This window comes from Mesocricetus auratus, unplaced genomic scaffold (assembly GCF_017639785.1).
Source record: "Mesocricetus auratus isolate SY011 unplaced genomic scaffold, BCM_Maur_2.0 Super-Scaffold_100009, whole genome shotgun sequence".
Lineage (NCBI taxonomy): Eukaryota > Metazoa > Chordata > Mammalia > Rodentia > Cricetidae > Mesocricetus > Mesocricetus auratus.
The window spans coordinates 19,379,083-19,391,776 of NW_024429193.1; the positions used below are offsets into that span (position 1 = coordinate 19,379,083).

The following is a 12,694-nucleotide window of genomic DNA, read 5'->3' on the forward strand; positions in this document are numbered from 1 at the left end:
AATCGGCACTGAGTTGTCACCCACCCTTCAGCATTTGTCACAGTTCTATATTCTTCATCTTCTTCTAGGATGCATACTATATCTCTGAACTTACAGTATTTAGAATGCTGCTTTCCCGGAGTGCACTTTAGCCCTGCAATGTGTAATTACGTACCTAAGAGAAATATTCAAGCATTATGGAATCATCTGTGCTATAGGACACCATGATTCTTAGAACAACATAAACCCATAGGCTTATTGCATTCCTTGTCCTTCTCTTAACACTCCTGAGTCTATACGCAGCTCTTCCTTTCACAGAAGTGTTAAGGTGCTGATGGTATTATAGTGTTAAGAATGATTAAGAGTCAGACAGGGGAGATATCTGCATTGCAACAGTGTTTCAGACAGCGCAGTACAGCAGCACACATGAACTCTCAGGAGACAGGAATGCAAGACCTGCACAAGGTCAAGCCATTCAAAATGCCAGCATGGATGTGAAATGACTCATGAAGCCCCACCTTCAGCTGAGGAGACAATGGCAGTTGATGGCTCCTGGGGCCAGAGGAAATCAGTTTTGTCCAGGATGTGGTATCTACGTTCCATGAGAAGGCCCTATCTCCATGTACATATATGCAGCACTAAGTATATTCAGTGGATATTAAATACAATTAAAAAAGAATTTATGCTGCTTCTGCAGAGACTGCAGCTTCTCTCTGTTTTTCCTCTCCTCTTCCATCTCTTCCACATCCCACGGCTTAGTGTAGTAAACACTCCTTCGGAGGACTGTGGAGACCAACTAGGTTGAAATGGAGAACCAAGAATCAACAGATTCTTCTCAGAACGCCAAACAGCACATTATTTCAGAGGAGCTTATTTCAGAAGGAAAATGGGTCAAACTTGAAAAACAATTTACATGGATCCTACTGGTAAAACTAAAACTAAAACAGTGAAAAATACAACCAAAAAGGGACAATCTGCTGACGTTGTATCAATCATCCCAGTGCTACAAAGAACTCTTCATTATGAATGCATTGTTCTGGTGAAGCAGTTCTGACCCCTAATGGGCGGCGACTGCCTGGAGTTTCCAGCAGGGCTCATCGATGATGGGGAAAGCCCAGCAGCAGCCGCTCTTCGGGAGCTGGAGGAAGAAACTGGCTACAAAGGTGATGTTGCTGAATGTTCTCCCGCTGTGTGTATGGATCCAGGATTGTCAAACTGTACCACACACGTTGTGACATTTACCATCAATGGAGACGATGCAGAAAACATAAGGCCTAAACCCAAACCAGGGGATGGAGAATTTGTGGAAGTTATTTCTTTACCAAAGAATGACCTACTATCTAGACTTGACGCTTTGGTAACAGAACATCTTACAGTGGATGCTAGGGTCTACACCTATGCCCTGGCTTCGAAACACGCTCAAGGAGGACACTGACCATGTTTTGTAAATGAGACCATAAGGCCTTAACTATTCATTGTATTCAATTAAGTTTAATGTAGATTGGAAATTAGTTTTTTTTCATAAAATTAAAGCACAGACAGAAAAAAAAGAAATTAATTTCAGAAGTAGAAATAGTGGGGGCATCGGAGAGAAGTTAGAAGGGGGCAAAGGGGAATGAATTTTAAAAAACACATTATATATGTATATATATGTGTGTGTGTGTGTGTATGTGTGTGTAATTAAAACAATTGTGTGGAATAGAGTGATAAATATGAATTGTTGCAACTGAAGCTGAAACATGGACTTTTAAGATGGCATTAGTGTCATTTGTAAGCTATTAAATAAGGGCTTGTGTGATGGTGAGTGTGTGATTGTGTGTGTGTGTTAAACCATGAAAAAGAAGTGAGTTAGGGGGGTTAGAAGGAAAAATTAATGATATAAAATTTTAATGCATTCTATAGGAGGCAAATGTAAATAAACATTAATCGTTTTATGTGGTACTTAAAATAACAGAAAGAAGTATAAGTGATTAAAGATGGTGATATGATGTATTAGTATAGAAAGAAAAGTACTAAAGTTAACACTAGAGAGAATATAAAACACCTAAAATTTCACTTAAATATAATTTTGTTCCTGCTAAAGTGTTCAAGTTTATTTAGAGAATATAAAAAATATTATGTCAGCACTTTAGCAAACACAACACAGTATATAAAAATAAAATTAAGATTATAGCATATTACATACTGTATTTCATAGACATGCATACTATCTTTATTAAAAAATAGAACTATATGTCGTAGTTTCTTAAATGATCTACATCACATTTGAATAACTTTTGCATAAGAAGAAATTAGGAAGCTTCTTGGAAAGTTCCTAGACTCTGACTTGATACACTTGTTAATATTTCATTATTCTTCATCGGCCAAGTAGCCCTTTCCTAAAGAAATATTGAAAATCTTTTATTTAAAATACAAATGAGTTTTAGTATAAAAGACAGCAAAGTATAATGCTGACTATATGAGACACATGCATCCCAAAACAACTGACCAATTAATTCCAAGTCATAGAAAAAATTTAAAAGCTTATGTAAATTTATAAAACACAACAAAAAGTTTCTAATTATTTTGAAAATGAAACCATATTTATCACTATGAGCTACAGAAATCTAATACATAAAACTAGGATTTGATGTTGCTAATTCTAATTATATTCAGAAAAAACAAGAAATTGTTATAGTGTCTTATCTCAAATAAACTGTAAAGAATGGTGAAATTGCATTAACACATTGTTCAGGAAGTCATAGAGAAGTTAACAAATAGCAAAGAAAATGTTATAATAAAACCAGCTTAATGAGGACAAGTGACATACAATATGAAGAAAATTTGAAAATTATTTTAGGTGTTAAATTTAGAAAGTTACTAGTAGGCATATATGAATATAAACCTGAACTGCCAATTTGTGTGTTTAAAGACTAAACCAAATTTACTGCATCACCATTGTTTACCACATTTTGTCACACTTTGATTAAATGGAAGATCCTCTTTTAGGAGAAAAAGCAATTGTTAGTATTTCAGAATTATAGAATAGCAACATAAAGATGTATTTCAAGTACCACATATAAATTAGAGCTAATTTTTGAAAATAAGAACTCTGACTTGTGTACACTACCAAGTGGCCACTAAGAACAGTGCACTCAGCAGAATATTCAAAGATTAAAAGAGAGTTACAGAGCAGAGTAAGTTGATTAACTCTTGTGAAGGTCAAAGTTGCAGTTGGGGCAATAAGTTACACTTTGTTATTAGAGAATAAGCACTGGAAAACCTCTTCAACAAGCCATCTAAAATATTTCAATTGATAAAATTTACTAAAAGCATATGGAACTACAAGGAACAAGTTTTAATCACCTATGGGCCAACAGGAAGATAACTAAATTTTCATATCATGTGTCCACTTCACATTCTGGACAGCACAGAAAGAATGCCATGGATACTGGACTCAAGTCTTTAGGATCTGTAGAGCCAGATGAAGACAACCAGTTCTCACCTCCTGTATCTCTCCACAAAGCATAATATTATCAAATAAGCCCAATGATAGAGATAGCCCAAATTATTACCATGCTACAAACACACTTGAAAAGCACAACCAGAAAAACCCTGCTCATGAACATCTGATCTGTATAAAATGTAGAACTGTCATTTGCAATATTTGCCTATGTCTCAAGACACTGAAGACACTGGAGTGATGATATAAAATGAATGGATAAATCAACTTCCCAATGAGCTTTATCTACCTAGATAACTAATGGATCATTTTTTAAAGAGCACGAGAGAGAGAGAGAGAGAGAGAGAGAGAGAGAGAGAGAGAGAGAGAGAGAGAGAGAGAGAGAGAGAGAGAGAGAGAGAGAGAGAGAGATCCGAGGATTCGAGCAAGATCACAAAAAGGTAATCTTCTGTTGAAATAAACAGAAAGTAGGCTATTAGGTAGGTTACAAAGATGTAGTGAAACAAGTGAATATTAGAAAAGCCATAAAATGGATCATTCCTGAACCTAAGTGATTAAATATAAAGCTGGGGCTGAAAGACAGAATGAAATTGTTCACATCATGTTTGTGTATGAATCAAAGTGCTGCTAAATGTCCAATCACATGCTCATTTGACATCCGTTTGATATTGGACGGGATCCAAATCCAAAGCAAAATCTCACATCCTCTTTCAGAGGAGAAGAGACAAAAGTTATTCTGATTTCCACTCACTAGCTCTGAGGGGGCACGCCAAGAAACAGAGACAGACCAAAGTGAATTATCCTAACATAAATTGAGCCTAGATTGATCTTCCCTGGTCTTGGATTGGCACAAAATGGTTAGGCTCTTGTGGGAAACCCCCCTCTCCAAATAAGTTATAGCATTGAACCTTTTACAATTGTTTTATACGCACAGTCTGACATACAATCAGAAGTACTAGTCATGCAAAGAGGCAGGAAAATACGACCATCAATCAAGACAAGAAGTGAATAATGGAAGCATTTGAACAAGTGACCTAGACACTAAAGTTATCCAAGAAGAACACTAAAATAACTAAGATCGATATTTTATTAAGAGTTAAGGTAAAGACTGACAAAATTGATGAAAAGAATGAAAACTTCTACAAGGTAGTAGAATTCATAAGTAAGCCTCAAGTAGACATTTATAATTTTAAAAATTACACTATCAAAATTCACAATCCAGTTTGATGGAGCTAAGAGTGAACTAGACAGAGAAAAAAACAGAATGAGTGAACTAAGAAAATAGTAAAAACTGAAAACAGAAATGTAGGGAAAAAACAGAAAAAGAATACAATAGAGTACAGGAGGCATGAAACACAAAGTGTTATGGCATGTTTTAATGACACTACATGAAGGCAATAACAGAGAACAGAGATTTTTTAGTCAAAGATATTTGTGAACCAATAATGAACCAAAATTTTCTGGATCTTTAAGCTATCAATCCACATATTCTGGAAGATCACACACTGAAAGGAGGATACATAAAATGAAGATCATGGCTGAACAAGTTAAGGGACCAAAATAATCCATTAACACAGTAACATTAAAAATGATGACTGACTCATCATCAAATATATTCAAGTCAGTACAAAATATGCTGAGCTCTGCGTATTTTTAAAGAACTTGTAAATAAACAAACAAAAAACTTTGCAGAGTGAAAACACCCTTCTGTGTTTGTGATAAAAATACTATTAGCAGCTAAAATTAGTGCATGATTAATAAGAACTATTATAGGCAGCTTTTCACAATGAATGAGAAGTGTTTCCAGATACAAAGAAGGGAAAATAGCAGTGAAAAAGATTACATTCTATATAGCCAGAAAAAATATCAGCTGTATAAAAGAAAAATATCTCTTGCATGTTGTGGAAATAACATGGATTGAAGAAGATACCATCATAGCCTTGAAAGCAGGAGGTAGTGAAGTAAATCTAAACTGCTCTGTGGTCTTGGTATTGAATGTGGACTGTAAAAATGTCAGGGATGCATTTCGAAATCTGAAGGATAAGCTAAGCCCTACAATGAGATATATTAAAAAATAAATATAACCATGTATAATTAATGGTAAAGATGAAATAATAAGGGAAAATCTTTCATTGATCAATTAGTAAATGAAATATAAAGAATAAAAATAGCAAATACACATGGGAGGCATAGAAATGTATCACAAGAGAGTAGATTAAAGCACAGTTCTACTAACAATCATATAAAATATTAAAATCTGCAATGAAAACACTGAAATAGAGTATCTAAACATATCAAACATATACTATTAATAAGAAACGTGCTCTAAAAAATCAGAGGACACAGAACATTGAAAGAAAAAGTATGGAAAATAGTACCAAACATAAGAGTTAAAGAAAAAGCATACTGTTTGATAAATAAGAAGACTGTTAAGAGAATAAAAATGCCTAGGATAGAAAGTAGGATAATTCAAATGACAAATCAGTAATATTAATATGAAAATAAGGCAATATTAGTTATAACTTACAAGTTTCACAACTATAAAATAAAATGATCACAAGAAACAAAAGGAAATATGCCCACTTATTTTTTAATACTTTTATTGATTATTTAGGAATTTCACATTATGCATCCCATCACACTCATTTCCCATGCCTTTCATGTCCACTACACACCCAAGTGACCTCCCCACCACAAAAACTAAAAAACAAATTAAAAGGAAAGGAGAAAAAGGAACAAAAAAGAAGAAAGTCCAGGTTTTGTTATCTACATATTCACTGGAACATGGTCAAACTCTCAGTGGTCTGCCACTTAAACAGAATGTAGTTGTTACCCTCCTGCCCACCCACCCTCCCCAACACCCCACCCCACCCCACCCCGATCCACTTATAATCACAGAATCACAGTAAACTTTACTGTCATACTCTTTTGGAGTATTTGATAGAATTTACATATGTATAAAGTAAGTAACCTCATAGAAAAATTAAATTGTCTAAAAAGCCAGCTTAATATAAAGTATATACACAAAGCAGGTTATATAGTAAATATAACAATTAACTAGTATAAATACAGCATTGTCTTAAATATAGTACTAAAGGATCACATAATAAATAGGCAGTAAGTACAAAATAAACAGAAAAAACAAAGCAATTAATTATATGATTATCTTTAAATATGATAAAATGAATATTAATGGATGAATGTGGTTTCCTAGGTAAATCAAAGAAGGAAAATACTACCTCTGGCACAGAAAGAAAGCTGTAAAAAGCATCTTATTTTTTGAGACCTACAAGTCAGTTTTCATGTGTGTAAAAGTGTTTGAGATAGGGCTGATATGGTAGGCAGTGGCATTACATGACTTGCAAGGTTTTTAAGACTGTATAGAATAAAATAAAATAAGCAGTTGGAATGTTTCATAGGGGTAACATTTAGAAATTGGATTGAAAATGCATAAGTTCATAGACAGCCACTGTAGCAACTTGGGTGGAAAATAAGACTATGATGTAAATCAAGGGAGAAAAAGTATGGGAGGGGTGTTACATTTTTCAAGTGATTGTAACAGTAGAGAATCTATAATACTAGGTGATCTGAGTCAATAACTAATGCAGGATAAATGGAAAGAAACAAAATGTAAGAGGAAAAGAAGCCAGTTCACATCCAGGAGGAACTTTGTCTTTGAGACGTGTGGAAATCTGTAGATGGAATACTTAGCCAAAATCAATAGAGTCTGTACCTTCATGAAGAAAATTTGAATCAAATCAATAGATATTGCATTTATCAGTAGCTAAAGTAGTCATCATAGATGAGAATAGGAGAATGCTAAAGAGACGGGACACTGAAAGAGAACAAAGGGCCGAGAACAAAAAGAACCTAGATCCCCTGTCACAAAAAATAAAGTTACACTGGTCCATTCAGAGATCAAGAGCTCAATGAGAGAATGCTTAGCTTTATGGACAAGACCCTGGCTTCCAGCCTCATCATTAAAAATAAATGGTTGCTGTGGTAAATTCAATTTTATGTGTATTTTATCATAATGAAATTATTTAGAAGGTAATGCACTATTTTTTAACTGCATTATCAGACCTCTTCTATGAAACTAGAAAACTCACACACATCCCAGCAATTCCGTAAATGACATCACACAAGTTCAGTTCCACAAGATCCCCCCTCCACAATTTGATGGCATTTGCAAGCCAAGGCTTTTTCTTTACTTCTGCCTTCATGACTACAAATCAGGATTAACTTGACCCCTAGTTATAGTCTGTAAATTTATTAGAGCCACTCGTAGAATTAGAGGCAATACTTAACACAGGTTTATGATAAAGAATATGAAAAGAAGACATGAGAATTTCCATATGGCAGACATGTATACCAGATGGAGGAGAAGGGAGAAAGGACAAAGCTTCTATTTTTTCACTGAGTACACCACTCTACACAAGTCTGCAAGTGTTCAAAGATGTATAACTCATCATAGCCCACCCTTCTTCATTCTTTCAGAGACTTCTAGTCTTCATAACCAGCCCTTATCTTGAAAGCATCTAGGGACTCCTGACTAGCAGTATTCTAACTAGTGTGTAATAGATATGTTTCAATCAAGGAAATCCAAGGTTCATGAAGTAACATGCCAGGCAACAATGCAAAGACAGAACTATACATAGTATCACAAAGCCACTAAAGTTTTTCTTCAGAAATGTAATACTAGCATACCTATACAGTAGATAAAATGTCTCACTACTAAATAAAAGGAAAACAGACTTAGAGAGTTTGCATTTAAAGAAAAAGTCATTGATCTTTCAGCCATTTCGATAAAATCAAGCAAACTACAAAATAACCAGACACTTGAACAAAATAAAAAATGTTTGTGGGTCATGATCTCCCAAAAGTGAATGAGAAATGACTAATATATGTTATGAGGACTTAATATTATAAATTGAGCTACACATCTGTTTTGTTTTGCTGTAGAACACTTTCAGAGATGAAAATATTACTTACTTGTAAGAATTTACATGTGTGTAAATCATGACTTTAGTAAATCCATGTGGTCACATTATTATTAATAGTTATGGATATTACTAGCAAGTCATATATCCTTCTGGCTTTTTAGATTTAGGGTCCTATATACAGAAATATACAACCATCTGGGACAGAGCATTCGAGGATTTTGAGCAAGATATAAAATTTAATTTTCACAGAAAGTCAACCTCTTTGCAGAGACCACATACCAAGTAAATGAGAAAAGACACAAACACACAATCACGGGTGTTCAGAACAGAATGGTAGGAAAGGGGATTGAAAGACAAAACAAATGGAAAATAATCACCCCATAAAAAGTCAACCAGTGGCTCTGGAGTAATAAATCTGTAGGAGCAATTTAAAACAGGAAGTTAGGATGGATTCTGTGGTTTGTAGAGTTCAAGTAAGGAAGTTTAAGGCAATGCTGAGCAATGAAAACCTTGGGAGCCATCTTCTTTTCTTTGTCTAATGCCTGAGTTCTATGATGCCTCCTTCCCTCACATAGTTCATTGCCTATGAATTCAACCTGTTAGCAAAGCACATTAGTGAATGTTGTTTTTAATTTTATACAACTAATAAAATGAGTATATAATATTATTGGCTTCTAAATTTAAAATACTGAGTTAAATATTTCCTTTATGTTATTCTTAAATTGATGTATGTAATACTGTTAGAGTGATTAAAGGCATTACTGAAAAAGTAACTATGTCATTAATCATTAACAAAAAAACATGAAAGACAGGATGTAGACAGGAGTGGAGGTCATACATAAAATTAGTCCGAATAAGTCTCTTTTGTTGTTCAGGACTGGCTTCTGAGAAATTCTTTAGAGCACCCTTGATAGACCTCCTTTCATGTAATTCATAATGAAATAAAATTACTCCAGGGGTAAGTGCCATGTTGTGAGGTCAGACACTGTCTAACGAAGTATTTCTGTCCTTATTTAAAATATCCACTTTGTGCAGTAATTTTTATTTATCTACATTACCTTTGGAGATGAACTCAGTCACAAATTTAAGGCTAAAAGGAACTTTGGAAAACAATTTATTCTAATGGATTTTTTATCGACAAATCTGAATGGCAATAGCAACACTCAGAGCATCATGCTACTGATGTTGTATTGGTATCGTCAATTCATGGAGGTTAATATTGATTGTTAAGGACTGAATCTAGGCTCAGGGAAAAAAATCTCTGAGCATTTACAGGAGGGAGTTTCTAGGGTGGACTTATCCAGGTGGTAAGATCTGTCCTAAGTGTGGGCAGCACCGTTCTATGTCCAGGAGTAGCACCAGCATTCATCTCTCTACTTGTTGACTGAGGGCACAGTGTGACAGCTACTTCAAGTTCCTGTCGCCATACTTGTCCCTCCCTATCCAAACTGTGAGCCAAAGTAAACTCCCCTCACATTGATTTTGACAGGTATTTTGTCAAAATAATGAGTGAAGTAAACAATAAAACTTAGTATATATTTTAGGTCATCTAAGATAATGTGCCTTAATTTCTTTATACTCTTCTTGGATATGTAGAAAAATCTGCTGGTTTATTAAATTTATAAGCTTGGGGCCAAAAGGCTGTAAATTTGTTTTTTTAATTAGACTTCTTTTTGCTAAAAAACACTGAAATGAGTCCTAGAAGGCACATTGTAATAAGCATGAAGAAGGAAGATTTATGGGGCTCCTTACTGGGGTATGTCTAGGTCTAAATAGCAGTAGCAATGTCATGAGAATCTCTTGCAAACATACAGGAAATGAAGCAAATTTAAACTATACCTCAAGTTCAACTCTTTTTGTCCTTTTAGCATTTGAATTTTGTATGATATCAGTTTTAAAATACCTTTTCACATTTCAAACATAATATATATAAAACCTCATTATATTTATTATATATAAATTTATATTTATTAAGTATACTCTACTTTCTAAATATTTTTCTCTTCAATTATTCTAGATGTCAAAAAGGCATTAGTTTGAAAAACTGTCTTACCAAATCCATTTCTATTAACCACAAAACGATAACTTAAAAGATTGTCCTCATGATTAAATTACAGCTAAGATTTTAACAACTGAATTAACTTTAATATGTAACCACCTTGTTGGTTTTCCTATTTGATGATTTCTATCCCTGCCTAGCACAGGGAACATCAGCCATGTTGTTCTTATAGATTGCTCACTTATTCAAATAGCTATTACTCATCTACTAAAAATAAGGTGAATAACAGAGCAAGCTTTCTGAAACTATATATCAAGAAGAAAGTTTTATAGCTTTAGTATTGCTTACAAATCAATTCCTTAGACCTGGACTGCCATTAGGAGCTTTTAAGACTGCTGAGAGCTGTGTCATTCACTCCTATTTTGACACATTAATGCACTAATGGCATGTGCAGGCTGACATAACTTCTTTTGAGTTCTATTACAATAATTATCAAGACCCTATGAGACATGCAAAGTTAAGCAAGGTGACAAAGAGTATGTAAATACTCAAGAATTCCTGAGGCACCCATTTTAAGATGACAGTGAATAATTAAGATACTATAAAACATCAAGATAAAAACTGTCTTCTAAGAACCTAATCAGAGGAAGCAAACCATGAAGGAAAGAGACAGTCACTTACATATAAAGGGAGTACATTTGAGTATTTCTTTTCACTTAAATAATAAACATTATTTGCATATTTTTATTTTATTAAATAAAAACAAAATTTAAGACACAATCACATATCACCTGACTCTATGAGGTACTGATTGTCTTAAATTAATTGTATACTTAAGAAGTTCATGATTTTGATGAAACTGTAATTGTATTTAGAAATCATTCACCATTAAGGAGAAGATACATACAGCTCTTCTGTGAAAGCAACTGAAGCATGAACATAAACTAGTAAATACTGTCCACATGTGAAACAAACTTACAACTTCCAATAGAGTACTTAGTAATCTACCTTCTCCACTCCACTTTTTCTATCTTGCCATATTCCTGCTAAATGCACAGAATTTCTTCATATACATTTCTTATTATGTTAGTTTTGTTAAAGTAGTAAAAAGCATTACTAGTATCTACTTCATTAAAATTAAAACAATCTTTTTGTCACTTGCATTCCACCTGATGTTGGCGTGAGCAAGTGATGGGATGATGCTGTCATTGAGTGTCTTTACTTCCAGTCTCCCTATGCTGTGAGCAACCCAGATTTGTAGCAGTTGCTACTACAAGAAATGCTGGAATTCCAAAAAAGACATAAAAACCGATCTGCTAATGCAGTGATTCGTGTTTAACAAACAGAACTTAAAATATAACTGTAAAATTGCAAATCACAGTGGGAAAGGTAAGTGAGAGGGGAGAAAAGTTTAAGGATCACATTTTCTGCTTCCCTCTGCTCAAAGGAAACTTTTTGGGGTGATGGGGAATGGTGGTGTCCTTCTGATTAGTGTGAGGATCTAGAATGGGAGACACCAGTGCTTGCCTCTCACCTGCTTTCCCTGGGAGGCATCAAGTTCTAAAAAGTGTATTAAAATTTCAGGTCACAGTAAAATAGAACTGAATAGCTGTATGAGGGAACCTGTATGGGAAGTCGGCTGGGACAACCAGAACTCCACCAAGATATCAAGGAATGGAAGAAGTTCTAAATATCCTTTCTCATGAGGAAATCTGTATGGGAAAGCCCACTGGGAGACCCAGAACTCCAACAAGGTATGGGAAACTGCTACCCATAGTGTCTCTCCATGTAATCCATGATGAGGGTGAACCTTCGGGTAGTTGTATTCATTTGGGGGTAATTATTCATTTTCACATGTATACATAGTGAATAACTAGGCTAACAAATCAGAATTAGTAATTTACAGAAATCCATAGGTTACAAAACCCGGCAAAACTTGGGAGTGAATCCCATCAAATTCACAGGATAGAGTCATTCAAATGTTTAATAAATTGTCGAGTTTGGCCTAATTAGAAATGGAGTTGGTAAAGAAGGGGCATTCCCAATGCCCTCAAGAATGCTATTCTTGGTCCACAGTTCAACTGTCTAGAACTAGTAAGTGAGCAAATCAAACTTCAAAACTGTAATGCACATATACCATGAGATAAATACAGTAGCAAAATGAGTATTAGCAACAGAGACTTGTTACTTATTTCCTCTTAGTTCATTCTCTTTAGTAGGTGAGGTGATTTGAATAAGATTGACCACCCTAGGCTCATATTAATTGTTTAGGGAATGGCATTGGGATGTGTGGCCTTGTTTGAGGAAGTGTGTCCCTGGGGCCAGGTTTTT

At 34.5% G+C, this 12,694-nt stretch overlaps 1 protein-coding gene and 1 pseudogene across 2 annotated transcripts in view; one reads left to right on the plus strand and one right to left on the minus strand.

Moving 5' to 3' along the window:
• The window catches only part of Stpg2 (sperm tail PG-rich repeat containing 2), a 456,622-nt gene that overhangs the window by 36,780 nt on the left and 407,148 nt on the right, over nucleotides 1-12,694 (minus strand). The window lies entirely within an intron of this gene.
• Nucleotides 713-1,414, plus strand: LOC101843453 (annotated as a pseudogene).